Here is an 18,884-nt window from a genome sequence, read left to right as displayed (position 1 = left end):
TACCTCCTTGTTATCAAATCGTGGTAACCCCACGTAGCCTGGAAGAAGGCAGAAGTAATCGAGTTGCGGAAAAGGAAGGAGAACTTTTCACACTGTCCTTGTTGGTAGTTTGATGAGGGTCCAGAACTGCTTTAGTTTTTGCCTTCATCCGGTCTTCTGGGTGGTCTGTTACCGGGTCCGCGAGGATATCATTGAGGTAGGGCCAGTATGCTTTCCGCTTTTTTATTGGATGGTTGTTCTGAGTTGCCTGTGTTCGTGAGTTGTCTTGTGGCTGGGCTGTTGTTTTTTTCTTTTCTGGTTTAGATGTTTGTTCTTCCTCAATAACTTCTGTAGTTCCCCGGCCTGGTGGCCCTGGGGTTTTCGGCTCAGCGTAGGGAAGTCTATACAGCACCGCAGTGTCAGTCGTCTTATCCTGTTTCAAAAACAGTGGCAAGTTTCTTAACCGCTAGGGCTATGAACTTGAAACTTTGTACACAGGACCCCTAGGTAAGGTCACCTCTGACAATGAACTTCTAGCCGATCTGATTCTTGACTAGGCCGCCAGATGGCCAGAAGTGGAAACCTAAAAAGTTTGATATCTCTCTTATCAGTGACTCGTTTTCGATAAAATGTTAATGGGACGTTCTCCTAGCTAGGATACAACAAATATCATACGGATTTTTGATTTGACCTAATTTTCAAGGTCACAGAGGTCAAATGGCGGAAATTGGCCGTTAGAGTGTAACTTTGGCTTTTTTCATAACCGAAAAAGCTATGAACTTGAAATATGGTACACATGACTCCCTACGTCATGAACCACTGACACACCGAATTTCGATCCAATCTGATTCTTGACTGGGCCACCAGGAGGCCAAAACTAAAAAAGGTGACAAGTGCAATATCTCACTTATTAGTGACTTGTTTTCGATGATATTTTTATGGCAGGTACTCCAAGCAACGATGCATCGCATGTCATACCGACTTTGGCTTGACCTACATGTATATACTATATACGTAGCATGATTCTTAACCAGGATGAATTCCTAACCACCAAATATCTATACAGTGAGCACAATGGCTCTTGGCCGTTTCACTATTGGATGGTTTGACACTTATGCGGGATGAACTCCTCTATGCCGTAGTTCAAGGCATCTATTTAAAGGATTTCCACAGTAGGCCGGGTCCATCCTAGTGTTCCGAGCGTCCCTGAGGTTAACGAACATCCCTCAAGAGACCTGGTGACGTAGACCGATGCTGAACTTGCAGACATACTAACTTAGCAGAGAATGAACTCGGAAGTCAGGAGTAATCATATAATAGTTTATTTGTACTTACTTGATTTAGGAGTTTCTGATTTAGCTAGACACTATTGGATGCAAGCTGGGCCGCCCAAGAGATGAAAGAGAGAGAGAGAGCCGGCGTGCCCAGTGCTTAAATACCCAGATGCCAAGTCACGAGCTCAGAGTCCAGGATTACGGAAGACGAATACTAATTAAAGGAGCAACCCGGTCCAGGGTACGAGGCCGTCCAGAGAGAGACCTAACAATGTCAAGTGCCTCCCCCTGGTAGCTGAAGACCATTGGGAAGCTATGATTGGACGCCTCGTACCAGGTGACCATGATCGGAACGTTAACTGTGCCAAGATCACTGGCCATCCCTTTAAGGACTTACTGCTGTCACCGCAATCCTCCGACTTCCGCGTGACTCGGACCCCTAGACTCACTGCTTATATTGTATAATAATATTAATCAAGGCTAAGAACAATGACGAATAGCCTGATAAGGCACGTTCGGTAGACTTCAAACGAATTGAGTTAACCCTATGAACACCGTGAAGCCTACCTTTTAAGGGCTTCACGGTACATGCCCCCCTCGAAAAAGACCAGTCTGTCCCCAGACTGAGAAAGTTTTGCCCGATAATGAAAATATTGTGAGTGGCAGATCGCCAGTGACCCCAATGACAAACGGTGTTACAGTGTGACCCGTAGTAAATAAAAAGAGATAAGGTTCATTGATAATCAGTTGTGATAAAAACCCGAACGACCTTTCAACGCCGCACACGCCTCGCCATGTTCTTTCACCATTTTTACCCAGAAATTATATATGGTAAGTACAATTTTCTGATTCTCTATGTACTGCATCCTTGTTAAAATTAATCACTTATACCGAAAATGTTGCGTTCACCCCTGACAAATTCATAATATATATACATGTAAGTGACAACTCACGAGAAAGGAAACAAACAAATCTCGGCTCACATTCGGCCTGTGCAAGACACTGAAACGTTGAAAAAAAAATTATTGGTTGAACTCGATGTTACTTGCCCGTACCCAGGCCTTTCACTTTCAGGTAACCGTCCTTCAACCACACCATTATTATTAAAATATGCTTATCATTTCTATCCTTTTCACCGTAATGAAGCGGACCCTTAACACATGACAGCGTAACCTCACCAACACTGGGTAAAGTAACCCAAAGTACTCAATCAACTGGAGTTTGACAAGAAAAACTACCAAAAAACCAAAAAAAAAACTAATAAATATTGTGCTACTATTCCATAATTCTTTTTACCCCAAATCTAACCCGAATCAGGTCCATTACCCTAGACAAACCGGTCTATGAAAAATATAAAACGCCGTAAATATTCTTCGGTTTGCCCATTGTATGGAATATCCAGGACCATGACTCAGCTGTGTCATAACTAAGCCAGTGCAATCACGCAATCTGCACTAATGGTCCGGTTACTTCCTGCCTGAAACCTACTCCGTTCCCTTGAACGAGAGTAAAAATATCCTCTAGAGTCTGCCTTCTAGAACTTTGCTTTCATACTCCTAGAGGATATCGCTACAAGAGCGCGTAGCCCATGCTATGAACACTCTTAAAGGCAAACCACTGATTTTACAACTATATATAGATTAAAAAAAACAAACTCCGATGAGGCCCCGAATCAGGTGTTAAGGACGAAACAGACACAATTCTTGCCTTGGCAATCCCCATGAATAGCCAAGAAACCAGTGCGTAGATATCAGGAAACGGTCAGGTGGAACAACCGCCCGACCTCCTCCTGTAGGGTCCAGCATACATTCCCTAGCTGGTTTCTTCCTCTACACCCAAAAAACTATCCTGCTAATAGGTACTCGCTTGACCCCAATGGCCACAACAATCCTATTAAATAAAAGTAATGGTGACACAATGATTCACCAGCCTGTGCTGAAAGCAAGGATGCACCCTGAGTAGCGACATATGAAAAAAAATTATCAACGACCAAGGCCTATAAAAGATATTAGTTGTCTTTGCTTCAACCATTAGGAGGCAACGTAAGCGACAATCAATAATAAACGATAATGCCGTGCCTCCACGCAAATTAACAACAAACCACTACATTGACCACTTAATCAACACGAGACATGCAATTGCCCCGAATATCCCTACGCCCCTTGGCTTGCGAAATAAACCACATGTATATCTGTCCCGAGAGTTGTTACCATAAAGATTTGAATACGATATATCAATGCATATAGCATATACTAAAGATAACTTCAAACTTAATGCATAGCCTACAAGTATCAAGGCTCCGAGTTAATCTGACCTAGAAGGTCACAAATTTAGTGAACCTTACGCAAGATGTCTTTATATGTCCCTATATGGTTATCAGTATGACACAATAGTGTGTTATATTTACAAATTCGATTAAACTGGCAAACCACCAAACATATAGTACTATCAAAAGTCATACGTTACTCTCGAAAGATATCTTTCATTCAAAAAAAAATATTTATCAACACGGTCACCGTCATCAGTGTCTTGTAATGCACAAACAAAACAAAAACCTCCGGCATGCTTAATCCGCGACAATCTATGCTGAAAAAACCCAAAACAATTATAATTACCTTCAGTTTCATTAAGATCTAACTACTATACACCTTACAGGGATCAGAAACCATAATTTTGCATGCACCCTCCGCAAGTCGGAAAAGGATGACTTTGGTCCAAACAAAATAATCTGAGTTGCATCCTCCGCAAGTCGGAAAAGATGACTTTGGTCCTGACAATCATTTGCTTCCATCACAGGCAATATAAATGTTTATATAATCAAAGTACAGTGTCTATTTCTGAAGAATGTTCGGTAATCCAAACCCGCCGTAGTCGTCATATTCCGTTTGACAATCCGCACGTACCCGTATGACAGTGCATCCGTAACAGACAAGAGCTTTCCAACGTAGAGTATAACGGCTTCCCAACGTAGTGTATAAGACTTATAACGAGTAATTCGTTGCAGCAGCGACTGAATGTTGAAGATGGATCCTCCTCGCCGTGACCAAGATGAACCCTGGATATTGGACGCTCCCCGCTTTCAGATTCGGAAGGAGCATTTGGTTGAGAGAAAGACGAAAAGGACCGACCGGTGAGCCCGGAATGACCAAGTAAGAGAAACGGTGCCGTGGTGTCCGAAAATATTTACTTTAAAACGGGTTGAAATTTTGGTTACACTTTTGTGTAGGTCTGACAGCAAAAAAAAATTAGAAAATGTTTTATTTTTGAAATGAAGATGACGCCCAGCCCGTGGACACCCTTGTTTACCACTGTTACCATTATTACGATATTTCCCAAAAACAATTACGACGCGGCGAACCCGCTTGCTATGTTAATCCAGACCAAAATAACTATCACTCTTCCATCTCACCACGTAGCCATCACACAGTGATGATAATATAACAGGCTTTGGTTCCTAAGCGACCAAATGACCAGCCGTCGCTAGTCACCAGGAGCTATTCCCCATATTTGCCTTTAAAATTTGATACGCTGGTCAATGCATAACTGTGGCCTCATTTTGCTTTGGACCGAGGCTGAAGCTTTCACTCAGGAAAAACAGTCCAGCTGTTTCCCAATCTTATGCTTCGCCACTTGTCCTTATTTACCGCTCGATGCCCAGTATGTATAATATATATATGATATATGGTGTGACGCTAAACGTATCCTAGGAATATGGTGAATGGACAGAGAGTACTGCTCTAAAAGTCGACATCATCGATGTCGACCAGAGGAGGCATTTCCTCCTCCTCTGTGGGAGTAAAGTGATCTAGCAAGCTGGCAAGCCACGTGTATGGTCGATAATTTAAATGTTTGATAAATGCCCTAGGTGGGGCGGGACAATTTTTTTTAATTTCCTCGCGCTTTGCAAGGACCTGGGGGTCCGACCTCCCCGCTATCACAGCGAGAGGACCATGCCTTCTATAACCGAAATGGGTACCACAGGCCGGACACAATAGCTTTGTGACAGTGTCAAACATGTGCCAAACTAATACGATCACGCATCTGACATGCATTACGTGATGGCAACATGGCATAAAATATACCGAGGGCTGAGGATGGTAAAACGACTCCAACTCCGTATACGACTTGTCGCACCGTGCGCAGGTCTTTCCATATAAAAATTTTTGAAATAGATGAGCTCGGTGTCTAGTACGCCGGCGAAGCTCTTTGTTTAGAGAAGTTGCCACGAAAGGGCCTTTACCCACTCCCGAACGATCTACTAACCCAAAAATATGAGAGCGAGACATCCCCCCTTTTTCTGAAATGTATTTTACAATAGCTGGTGTAAACGAGTTGTGAACCCCGAACAAATTTAGTAGACTGGTCAAAATGGACGCCGCCGTTTGTAAGGTCAGATGCTGCTGCACGGCTTGCCGAATCATGTCAAAATGTTGACATTGGAGTTGGGTGTACGGCCACTCCGAAACCCTACGGTAACAAACGTTGATGCTACCCTCTATATATTGTCGGAAGACAGTCTGCTGTAATGAGGGGCTGTCTAATATGAACGCCGCCTCAAAATAGTCATATAGAGGATAGCGGCCAAAGTATGTGGGAAGATGTAGCAAATACTTCAACAGTTGTATAAAAACGACACCGGACACCACCGCCGGCCAATCGTGATGGGTTAGGTCCCCACGGACTGGCCCTGCAAACCCCTAAAACGATAGACCGCGCTTACATAGCCGGAAGCGCGGCAAAGAGTTTCTTGCTGCTTTTTCGTTAGCTCGGGTAGGCTCACCCGTGGTCCTCTTGCCGTCGTGGAGCCATTAGTCGCCATCTGAGGAAGAAAAGAAAGCTGTTATACACTTGGTCTTATTTAACGATAAACGAAGCCCCCTGACGAAATGAAGCTTGTCGGCACCCATATTTGTTTTATCAGTCAGCGAGAGGAAGAGATGGGTACAACGGAGCCGTGGGGCCGACCCCTCTGTCATATATTTTTGGTTCAGGTTGCCTAAGATTGGACATGCTGGTTGCCCTATCCACTAAGATGGCATTTACAAAACTGGTTGGACCCAAGAGGTCATTTTTCTCGCAGAACATAACTAGGAATTTGGAGTTAACGCGGTAGTACAAACGGACTTGGCACGTGCTCCGTATTATGTGTCGTATTTTCCCGCACTGGAAAACGCCAAGCTCCATTTCGGTGGGCAACCTACATTCACTAGAACATTCCCAGTCCAACGCTAGTTTCAAAGAGAGGCACGTTGGATGCACGGTAATTCCAACATCTTTAATTGAAGAAATTGTCTTATTTGTCAACCGGGAAGTCTGAGGCACTTCTAGGAACTTTGACATGTGACCGGAACTAAATTCGATCACCAAACAGTTTGGACTTATGCCCAACAAATAATAGATAAGCACTTCTGCATATTTAAGAAAAAGGATTAGTAAGATTACACCTGTTATCGCCACGAGAGACGACAAAAGTTTTATCTCAATGTTTACTGCCCCAATGGCCTGTTCAACCTGTTGAGTAAAATTTCCTATATTTTCAGAATCGAGGTGAAATTGGTTAAGAGCTTGAACTTGGGTTTCTTCAGACCCCGCTTGTAAACTCCAGAAAGTAGCATTTATTGGACCTGCATTAGTCGTCGGTACCTGGGCAAAGGTAGCAACCGTGAAAATAGCTGGCGCCCGCACACCGCACGTTTTACACAGAAGGTAGGTAGCCACTACGGCGGCATATACCGCTAAAACCGAGTTAACTACCTGAAACGAGATACCAAACCCTGGTAGCACACTACCCCCGCCTACCGTTGCATGAGACTGAGTGGCCAGAAAATCTGCCTTAGTAGCAAATGTGCTGGCCCGTTCGGTACCACTGTCCAGGGTGGCTTTTAAAGAAGCCTGAAACTGTTGATCGTTGGCGGCAATATTTGTCCAATTCATCTCGTTCAGGTTAATGGGCGGTATCTCGATGGAAGGTGGAGTTTTCAAGGGCACCGAGTTTACGGCATATTTCATAACATCCTCAAGTGGATATGCATGATAAAGCAAGGGCAAATTTATGGGATGTTCATAGACCATCTTACCCTGGCTGGCTGCATCACACGTAGAAACCTGTGCGGGTATATGAAACTTTTTGGACGACAATCCGCATGCACAACCAAGGGTCACGATCGCAAACTTGCTCGCTGGCACTGGAACGGTTGGTTTGCCCGCACAATTTTTCTGCCAAACGGGTTCATCACCTTCGATGTTGCGGTGGAAGAATGATTAAGAGGCACCGGTAACGAGATTACCGAATACAGTTGCACCAATGATTCAGATGACGCTAGCGGCACCTTTACCGAAACAAATATGTTGTTATCATCCCTGCTAAAAACGATATTTTTGATATCATAATAATACAAAGGATCAGGGTGAACCACATGAAACCGAGGGTATTGCGCGGCTAATCCCTGACTTATGGTCGTCAAAACGGTCTGTAAACTGTCTCTGGGGACAAAAGCTAATGGTAAATAACCTTGGACCAAGGTCCTTACAGCTAACACCCAGTTATATATATTCGGATTCCACATCGGCTAGATAACCCAGAGTGACTACCGGCGCCGAAGGCCGAAATTGCTGCCTCAACATCTCTAAGTTTAATTGCCATGGTGTTTAACTGCATATTTAATATTTTAATTTGGTTATGATTATCCAATACACCGTCCATAGCATTTGTCAATCTTGCTGAAACCACTTTCATTACGGAATGCATTTCCTTTTCAAAAGATTTTATCTCATTTGTATTTAGATCAACTTGCTGTGTTACGAGTGCCACATGGTTTTTGAATTTATTGAAATCTGCTTCCGTTACTAGGCCGAAAATGGAAGATGCTACTTGACCTAAGCCGCCAAGAATAGCCCTTTTCGATCGCGGTTGCGGTTTACCCCATTTGACGGGCATGAGCTCCTGGGCTTCATTCACCCACTTCTGTACCCGTTGTACCATTTCCGTACGTCTTGTTCTCAAATTTTGGGCTGCTTCCCGAATTCGCTTGCACATTAAACCGGACGTAGTAGCGTCCGTGACACAATCATAAAATTTAATCTCCGAAACCAGGTTAGATAGGTTTGGGATAGGAATTTGAAAAGTCTGAAACCATGTGGACTCGGCCACGTTGATCATAGATTTCTTTTTGAACACCACCCCAAAGAAAGCGCGAAGGACGACATCGTCCTCCAGAAATACCAGTGGTGGCAGCCCTAGTACTAGGCCCAAAAATAAAAGAAAACACTGAGCCTTCATACCTTTAGAAGGAAGAAACTGGTCAGGAGTGCGTTTAAGAATTGACTTCAGCAAAACCGACAAATGGTAATCTGAAACGATAAGGAAGAGTTAAAGTTTCTGAAAGGAAAACAGCGTGCCGCGTTTGGAAACCCTACCAGTTCCTCTTTTTCCCCTTTTTAATCTTCCTAGGTTGATCTAGGAACGATTGAACCAAACCTGGGGTAACAACGGCCGATTGGTCTACCCAAGAGTTATGTTTGGGCCCATAATCTTTCCATTTCACCAGGAACTGTAATTTCCCATTTCGTTCTCTCTTTTTGACGATTCTATCAATTTCATATGTCATCAGTTTCAGACTCACTACTCGCAGCCTTGCTGCCAGCTTCCCCTTGTACGGAAGAAGAAGCCTGCTTACCCACCTCGTCTGCCTGGAGTTCAGTTTGGTGACCCCCGTCCGTCTCTTCATGAAGAGGCGCAGGTTCCCGATGGTTGAAAGGAATGTCTTCCTCAGCAAGAGGTTCACCCTCACAGGGAATGTCAGAAGGTTCAAAGGTACGCATATCATCCCAGAAATAACGTTTCATCCTATCCGGATGCATAAGATTTTTCAGGGTTGTATTTTGCATAGTTTTTAAACGAAAGGCTTTCGGGCGCACCTCTTCCATAACATAATATGGACCCACCCACTTTGAAGAAAGACATTTCGAGAGCCCTTTTGACGCCTTCTGACGAGGGGTCAGCAGTAAACACAAATCGCCCGGTTTCCAACCCGGTTCAACAGCCTTCTGATCGAAGCGCTGTTTCATGTATTTACGTGACTGCTGTAGCCTCAACCGTGCCTCCTCTTGTGCAACTTCCAAACCTTTCAGGAGGGTTTTGATATAATTGTCAACGCTTTTTACTGCCGAGAGCTCAGGAGATAAGGCTATATCTAGGGAGTTACTGGCATCCGTCCAAACATTAAGAAATAGGGGATCTGATTCGTGGCTTTGGTTATACTCGTATTGTATGCGAATGCAAGTGGAGCTAGGAAAAGAGGCCAGTCACGTTGGTCAGGGGAAACATATTTGGCTAACGCCGCAGCAATCCACTTGTTGGAAACCTCAGCTAACCCTTGCACCTGGGGCATGTAACTGCATCCTACTGATTTAACAATGTTGCACAATTGACAAAACTGAGTCATATTCTTACCAGTGAAATAGGCAGCGCCATCAGTGAGTATTTTCTTGGGTGGAAAAAACTTACAGACAATTTCATTAAACAATATATCTACAATTTCCTCCGATTGAACTGACTTCAAGGGGAAAAGCCAACAGTATTTTGAAAAATGATCCATGATAACCAGACAGTGAAGGTATCCTTGGGATGATTTCGTGAGAAGTCCTTTTACATCAATCACTAAAACCTCCCCTAATTGCGATGTTTGCATGGGAAGCGAGCCTGACACGGGAGGCAAGTTTTACACCATTCTTGTATAGTTTCTTTCATATTTTTCCAGAAATACTTGTACCGAATGCGGTCATACGTTTTTGCTGCCGCCATGTGCGCCGCCATCGGCTGATCATGAGAAAACTCGAGAATCTGCGGAACCAGTTTCGAAGGGACAACCGTAAGATGCAAGATTTTCGGACCGTGTTTAGTGGGAAGCTGTACAATTCGTTTGAATACCTGCTCCACTAGGGCATATTTATCAGCTTCTTTTTCTACCCTTGATGCAATGGACCTATCTTGAGGCAACGTGCCGTGTTCCAAATACTGGATTATGTGTCTCAATTCAGGATCTTCGTGTTGTGCCGCCTGTAACGAATCTAAGGAAACTGGATATTTACTGCTGTCAGGAGTTTCCAAACTATTTACCCCCGGCTCATTTGGCCTGGACAACAGGTCGGCCAAAGGGATGGTAGTGCCTTCTGCATGGAGTATATCAAGTAAATATTGCTGTATGGCTAGACTCATTCGCATTAATTTTGGTGAGTCTGTTCTTTTTTGTAGCAGATAGGTAAGAGCTTTGTGATCCGTTTTAACTAAACAATGAAATGGCCAGGGCCATTGTGCTCACCTCATGTGGAGGAAAGATGGATAAAGAGCATGGTCTTGTGTCATGTAGTGTTAGGTTTGATGTAGGTCCAAGCAATTACAATTTCCCCAAAATGGCCAATTTACAGTACATTCGACCTCTGTGACCTTGAAAAGTAGGTCAAATCAAAGAAGACCCGGGTGACACATTGAATGGTTGTTAGAATTAGATGTACCTATGATATAAAATTGGTGCCAATCGGGCAAGTCATTACTAGGAATAATGGCATTTTGAAGAATTTAGGATTTGGCCCCCTCCCTGGAGGCCAAACGGCAAATCAGATCGCACCAAACTTCGGTACCTGAGATCACCTGACCAAGGGGTACATGTGTACTTAATTTGTGATCAATAGTCATTGCAGTTAAGAAACGTGCCATAGTTACGGCCCGACGGCGAATTTACGCCATTTGACCTCTGTGACCTTGACAAGAAGGTCAAATTAAAAACCTGTGTGACATATACTGTATGGTGGTTAGATGTACCCATGATATCAAATTGGTGGCAATCGGGCAAGAAGTTAAGGAATAATCACATTTTTAAGGTTTTTGGATTTTGCCCCCTGGTGGTCAAGTGGTGAATCATATTGGACCAAACTTCGGTCCCTGAGATCACCTGACTAAGGGGTAAATGTGTACCAAATTTGGTATCAATAGTCATTGCAGTTTAGAAACGTGCCATCATTACATCCTAACGGCCAATTTACACCATTTGACCTCTGTGACCTTGAAAAGGAGGTCAAATCAAAAACCCGGAGGATATATGATGCACCTTTGCTAGAAGTACCTACCATATTTTTTTCAAAATTTCCCGACTACTATTAAGGGAGATATTGCATATTTTCACTTTTAACGTTTGGCCCCCTGGTGGCCGAACCATGAAACGAATCGGACCGAAACTTGGTCTCCCAGGTGTCATTACATAAGGGTACATGTGTACCAAGTTTCAACTCAATAGCTCTGACAGTTACGAAACGTGCCCTGCTAACGGACGACGGACGACGACGACGACGACGACGACGACGACGACGACGACGACGACGACGACGACGACGACGACGACGACGGACGACGGACGCCACGGTATGGGATAAGCTCACCTCTGCTAAGAGGTGAGCTAAAAATGAGTTCCTGCCAGGAACATTTTGAAATGGCGAAGTCCCTGTACCAACGCAAACATTTCCTTTTCTGTAATACACCAATGTGACTGAGTTTTTTAGTAAGAGTTTGACTATAATAGCCCAACGGGTGTCGTTTGTTTTCTTTGACCTGATAGAGAACGGCCCCAATGGCAAAATCACTGCTGTCGGAGATAAGCAGGAAAGGCAACGACTCGTCCGGGTGATTCAATAGAATAGGCTCAGTGGTTAAAGCTGTTTTCAACGTCTCGAAGGCCCGCTCACAGCGCTCATCCCAAACAAACTCCACATCCTTACGCAATAGTTCCGTCATAGGGTATGCAATTTGAGAAAAGTCTTTAATGTATGACCTATAGAACGACGCAGCTCCCAGGAAGCGTTTGATATCTTTTACCGTTTTAGGCTTTGCAAAGTTGAGAATTTTCTCTACGTTTTGCGGATTTGGTTTGGTGCCATCGGCAGATAGTATCTTACCTAGGAATTTAACTGACCCCTTGGCGAATACGCACTTAACTGGGTGCATCTTGAGATTAGCCTCACGAAACCTTTGAAAGACACGGTCCAAATGAGCCATATGCTCGTCAAACGTCGCAGAGTGAATTAAACTGTCATCCAGATAAGCATTTGCAAAACTGGAAAGACCTGATAAGACTAAGGACATTACTTTCTGAAATTGGTGAGGAGCCGATTTGATGCCAAAAGGCAACCTACTATACGAAAATTGACCAAACGGACAAATTGCCGTCGCAACGTCTGAGCTTCTGGGCGTAAGCCCGAGTTGATGGTAGCCCGCTTTCAAATCTAGCGTTGTGAAGTACTTGGGATTTCCCGCAATACCTAACTGCGTTAAATGCGAGGCGATGGGGAGGGGGAATCGTAGGAAGGGTAATTTTTTGTTTAACTCTCTAAAATCACATACGACCCTATAAGTCCCATCGGGTTTGGCTACCAGGATCATAGGCGAACCAAATTCTGAGTTAGTTGGATGGAGGAGGCCTGCTTTTACAAGTTTGTCGACTTCTTGTTCTAAAATCTGACGACGTTTCGGTGATAACTGATAAGGCTTGGAAATAACTGGTTCCGTTCCCTTAAATCCCAAGTCTACTAACCCTTTTGTGCAGAGGCCTAAGTCCGACAAGTCCACGGCAAATAAATCTTGATTAGCGGTTAGGAATTCATGTAATTGTTTCTTTTGGTCTTCCGTCACCTCAGATTTTGATAAGTCAATTAGATCAATCGCTTTAGGCTTTTGAGTCGGTGCTTCTGGTTGTTGAAAAGGATGAAAAGAATCAGTCGCATTTAACAAGTCGTCTTCCTCCATTATTAAATCCACTGAAGCTACGGCCGGCAATGGCGACAAAATGGCCACCTCAGTGCCTGCCCGCAAATGTATTGGTTGCGATAGGACATTGATATGTTTTAACGGCAAGCGGTCATCAGTGACCTTTACTACGCTGTTTGGTATATAGATGCATGGAGGTATTGAGGTATTATTAAGAAGGAGAGAGAACGGTGTATTCCTGTTTCGCCTATTCCTGTTTCGCCTATTCCTGTTTCGCCTAATTCCTGTTTCGCCTAATTCCTGTTTCGCCTATTCCTGTTTCGCTTAATTCCTGTTTCGCCTATTCCTGTTTCGCCTAATTCCTGTTTAGCCTATTCCTGTTTCGCCTATTCAAATGTATTGCTAACCTCCCCACAGACGTAGGAATATGAACCGTCCCTTACTGACCGACCAAACCCGAGGAGAGCCACATATGTACGCATTGACGAACGCATGTTACGCCTCAAAGAACAATACGTCAATGGAGAGACATAATGAGTTACGTTGATGCCATCAGTTACCTTGTCTGACATAATATTATCATGATATGTATTTTCCACCTTGTTTGACTTTATATGTGCTGTACCTACATGTATATTATGACATGGGTTTTACAGCTGATTTTGATCAAATAATTATGAGAATGTACAATATTATGTATTTGTATCAAAAACTCATGAATTACTCTACTTAATCTATTAGTTTTTACTGTGTGTCAGTATTGTCCTATGGTCCTATGGTCAAATAAGTCCCGGACTGTCCCCGCTTTCAAGGTGACTCTTTCAAAACGGTCATGGCATGGTTTGTTAACAAAGTTGATGGCATTTGATTAGTCAAATTGTCATCACATCGTTAACATCATCCAATTGTCCCCTCACATTTTCCCCATAAAATGGACATGCATCCCTAAGGTTCCCCGTGGGAGAGTCGATTTATTGTAGGGGTACTGGAAAGTAGGCGAAACAGGAATAGGCGAAACAGGAAATAGGCCAAACAGGAAATAGGCCAAACAGGAAATAGGCGAAAAAGGAATAGGCGGAACAGGAATAGGCGGAACAGGAATAGGCGAATCAGGAATAGGCGAAACAGGAATTTTGTAGGCGAAACAGGAATAGGCGAAACAGGCATAAACCGAGAGAACGGCCTAAGACCTCAGAATTAATCCCCTACTAATCCCCGGCTTGCATTGTTTGCCCCATTGTTCTCCAATACACATTCCTCGCGGCAGCGCTCTTTGAGTACGATCATCCCTTCCGACAGCGAACCGAACTGCAGCGCCCTCTATAACATTCGACCCGTAGTCGAAAGTTTTATTCTCGTGTTTCGCGCTTTGTTGTTGTTGATTTAGTTATGGCCGCGAGTTCTTCGAATTCGCGACAGAATTCTCGAAAAAAAGAGACCAATATCGCAAAAATCGGTTGATAGATTCCAGACGCACAGTAGATTTAAGGTCAGTACTATACTTACTTTCAAATTAAGATTTTAAGTGTTTCTAAAACTTTCTAGAAAGAACGATTTTGACCAATAAATAGATGAAGGTTTGAATGATTGTATACATATTGTCAAATGCATGCGAACTGATGCGAACATTTAGAATTTTGTTTCTGAAGATCACCGTTTTCTGGAAAAGCAGTATGGCCACACCCCTCTCTCTAGCTACTTTCTATGGCCGATTAGTCACGGAAGTTGCCGATCGCGACTCGGAAACTAGCTCGGCAGTTTCCGATACTTTCCGACATAACGCGCTCGGCCGGCCGGGGTATTGGAAGGCATTAACGCGAGGGGTTTCGAATACACATATCTATTGTTGTCCAAACATCGGAAGGATGATTGTATCCTTTGAAGCGGGCTCCGTTCTCTCTCCTTCTTAATAATACCTCAATACCTCCATGATAGATGTGAGAACTGCTAAATAAGTTTGGTTTTTCCTGCAATACACCTTCATAGCCCTCTGGCTTATCGTGACTAAGTGGGACAAAGATAACCGTATCTGACCTCGGAGCTAGAGTATATGACTAATCTAACAAGATAGTTGTGGAATTATCCAAAGATATACTGCCTATGAATGGAACAGCTGGTTCGTTTGGCATTCTTAAGGTGGCATTTCCAAAATCTAAAGTAACCTGGAACCCATTCAGAAAATTTCGGCCTAAGATAATCTGTTGCGTAGCTAACTGACTTGGCAAAATGTAAAAAGGTACCTCGATGCGGGTTCGGCCTACTAACAGCGGAATGTTAATCAACCCTTTTAGTTTTAGGGAAGTACCATTTACTGCCGCTGCTTGGGAGAACAGCCCTTTAGTCACTGGTAACCGTTGTAAGGTTGGATCAGATTGTATAACAGTTTCACTAATTATGCTGATGGCAGCGCCACTGTCAACCAATGCTAAATGAGATTTTGATCCAACCTGGGCTTGAATCAATGAGGTTACCGAAGCTAAAACAGGAGGGTTGCCACTAGCAAGATCCCAATCACATTCCGGTGCAGTTGGAAGTACCTGGAAATCTTCCTCAGACAGAGCATTACCCCCCGAGTCAAGTGCATTTTCCACCACCCGCGCTTTTATTTCCGATGAACTAGTACTAGAAACAGTTTGAGACTTTTCCTCTTCTAACGTCACGGCTTTCTGTAACTCGTCCTTTTGAGTTGGCATTTTTAGTTCCACCAAACCATTATCCCCTGTAATCGAACCATTTAGAACAGCGTCATCTTTTACCATTGAACTTAACTTCAGTGTACTAGAGTCTGACATTCCCCCTAGTGCAACCGTTTCTTCAAGCTGATCTGTTTGTGAACTCTCTTTTGAAACCATACTATACTGCGCTTTGACCCCAGGACCGTCCTTCGGAGGGTCCTTAATCTCTTGGATGTTGGTTTCGTCGGGTAGGTCGTTGTTTGCACCCACAGTGATCAGTTTAGTTTTACTCCCAAGGACCTGCGATAAACCAACTGATTGTGTATTCAGATTTGGCAAGTGCCCCAGTTCCGCAGTGTCGGTAATCTATACTATAATGCGCGTTGTGGCCGCTATTTAGGAGGTAATTTTTGTTTCAAAATTGGGCCTTGGAAATGCGTCGAATTCTTGCAACCTTTGGCTTCGTAGGTCTGGATCATACGTAAGAGTGTCACTGAGGGTGTCATACGTCGAATATCTTCGTGGTTTTAGAATAAATAACAACTTTTCAGAGAGCACGTCGACTGGAGAGCTCCGCTCATTCTCAAAAGCATACACAAACTTCACGCATATTCTCCCTGCCACATCAGTATTAGCTTCCAGCACGTATGTAGTGCTATACGACCTGGTCCATGGTGCAGGGTATTAGCAGGGAGATTAATGATTTTAGCAGGGAGATTAATAATTAGCCTTTTCTATTTTAGTTCTATTCGAGAAACACTGACCTGAGTGATAAGGCAAATTCTGCAGAGTGGCCTGCCGGAACATGCGGTGGGCATCAATAAACAGTTATGCCAGGATGGACAAAATATGTACAGTGGCCAGCGCTTGCTCTTTGATTTATTCTTTACTGACTGATGTTGTCAGTTTGAATTGCGTTCTGCATCTCTCCATGTGCCTGGCTTTGGTCCGACAGTGGCATTGGGTACGGGAGTGGGTAGGTGATATGCCTAATATTCGAAATTCGTAAAACCACAAGGACACGGTATCACCATGCTATAAAAAAGGCAAAACAGGAAAATAAGACTTTAGACAGTAACAGAATCGCTATGGCATACATAGCAAAAAACGACAAAGACTTCTGGAAAATGATTAATCAAGGCAAACGGAAGAAGAAAAGCTTTGCGGTGAGAATTGACGATGCGATGGACGCGAGATCCATAGCAGAAAGGTTCGCGGATAAATACTCAGAATTGTATTCATCAGTCGTTTACAATGAAAGAGAGATGAGAAGGATCATTAGTGATCTAGACGAGGGTATTGAGCAATGTTGTAAACACGAAAGATGTAGTTGTAGTCAGCACGCAATTTCAGCCAAGGATGTGCGCACGGCCATAAGAAAGTTAAAAAAAGGTAAACACGATGGTGTACAGACGCTTTACAGTGACCATCTCATAAACGGTACAGATGAACTCGACGGCCAGCTTGCGATCTTATTTACTCTCATGTTAACTCATTCTTACGTGCCAGAATCATTCAAAAGGGCTATTATAATACCTATCCCAAAGGACAAACGTAAATCCCTGAATAAATCGGACAATTATCGAGGAATAGCGTTAAGCAGCGTCCTGTGCAAAGTGTTAGACCATATACTGATGGACAAAAATCAAGAAGTGTTTTGCTCATCGGACCTTCAGTTTGGGTTCAAAAGAAAAAGTTCGACTACTCAATGTACATTTGTTCTAAAAGAGGCAGTAGAGTATTATCTAGCACAGGGCACAAATGTTTGCGTGACACTTCTGGATGCTAGCCGCGCATTCGATAGGGTGGAATACGTCCGGTTGTTTAAACTTCTTATAAAAAAAGGATGCTGTCCCTTAATTGGAAAATTTCTGGCTACATTGTATACATGTCAGCATGTACAAATTCGATGGCGCGATGCACTAAGTAGAAATGTAAATGTGAAGAATGGTATCAAACAAGGCGGGGTTTTATCACCCATTCTTTTCAGTATATACACGGAAGAAATGTTACAAAACTTAAAGAAATCTGGATTTGGATGTTATATAGGTCAATTGTTTCTGGGTGCCCTAGCGTACGCAGATGACGTTGTGCTGATGTGTCCAACACGACATGGTCTTAGCAAAATGCTGAGGATATGCGACGATTTCTCGGAAGAATATAGACTCCTATTCAATGTGATTAAAACTCATTTTTTATTCTTTAGTACAGAAAGACTTGATATGTTTATACAATGGCGCAACAGCCGACTTGAGGCTGAAGATAGGGCTAACCACCTAGGACACATTATCGGTCCAAACGTAGATCATATAGTGATTAATGAGGCTATTTCTAATATGTGCGCTAAAACAAATGCATTGATTAGTTCCTTTGGGCATTGTGATGTGGAGGTCAAGTACCGGTTGTTCAAAACCTATGTTATGAGTTTATACGGTTGCGTTTTATGGGACCTTTCCGCCAGGTTTCTGAAAAAAGTCTCAATCACGTGGAGAAAATGCATCCGAAAATTATTCAGCATTCCGAATAGGACACACTCCGACCTGCTTCCAATGATATGTGGTGACGTGGTCCCAGAAAAACAGTTGTTTTCTAGATCATTGAAATTCATGATAACATGTCTGAATAGTGAGAATGAACTTGTAAGAACTTGTGCAACACTTGCAATTAATGGAAGCCGGTCCAATGTGGGGAGAAACATAAATATGATTTGTGGACAACTCGATATCAATAAGCATAACCTACCAAAGATAGGCGAGATAAGGCAGCTGTATATGGTCCAAACTAATGACACAGCTAAAATATTTAAAGAGGTGTTAATGATGAGGGACAGGAAAGACTATAGTATATTCCAACGAAACGAAATGTCAGATGTGATAACCTGGCTGGCCTGCTCATAGATAATGGTCATGATACTAATAATCTTTGCACCCATCCTATCCTATTGTGTTTCACATAACAACAACATGTAAATAAGCACGCTGCACGAAACTTCTTCCACCAGTGTTAAAGTGTACTCTTTAATGGTGTGTTCACACTGGATGCGAATTGAAACCGAATTCCGTAGAGCGCTCTCCGGAATACGAATTGGTTAATCCAGTTTCAGAACGGTCGCGTCACACTGACCCGAATACGCATTCAAATCGGTTTAAAACGCGCTACACTCAATGCGTATACTAACATCAAGCATTCAATTTCAATCTG

The 18,884-nt window shown here is 43.3% G+C and overlaps 1 long non-coding RNA gene across 2 annotated transcripts; it reads left to right on the top strand.

Annotated features, from left to right (window-relative positions):
• Positions 1 to 1,805: 1,805 nt before the first annotated feature.
• On the top strand, positions 1,806 to 10,326 carry LOC135486863 (uncharacterized). Of its 2 annotated transcripts, none has more exons than XR_010446748.1 (5): positions 1,806 to 2,084; positions 4,261 to 4,402; positions 6,794 to 6,959; positions 8,864 to 9,066; positions 10,013 to 10,326. It is a non-coding gene; the product is annotated as an uncharacterized LOC135486863 (long non-coding RNA). The 2 variants fall into 2 exon arrangements; XR_010446749.1 differs by having other exon boundaries at positions 4,258 to 4,402.
• Positions 10,327 to 18,884: the final 8,558 nt, after the last annotated feature.

Source organism: Lineus longissimus, chromosome 4 (assembly GCF_910592395.1).
Source record: "Lineus longissimus chromosome 4, tnLinLong1.2, whole genome shotgun sequence".
Lineage (NCBI taxonomy): Eukaryota > Metazoa > Nemertea > Pilidiophora > Heteronemertea > Lineidae > Lineus > Lineus longissimus.
Note: the sequence above shows the minus strand (reverse complement) of the source record. Positions and strands in the feature narration are given on the sequence as shown.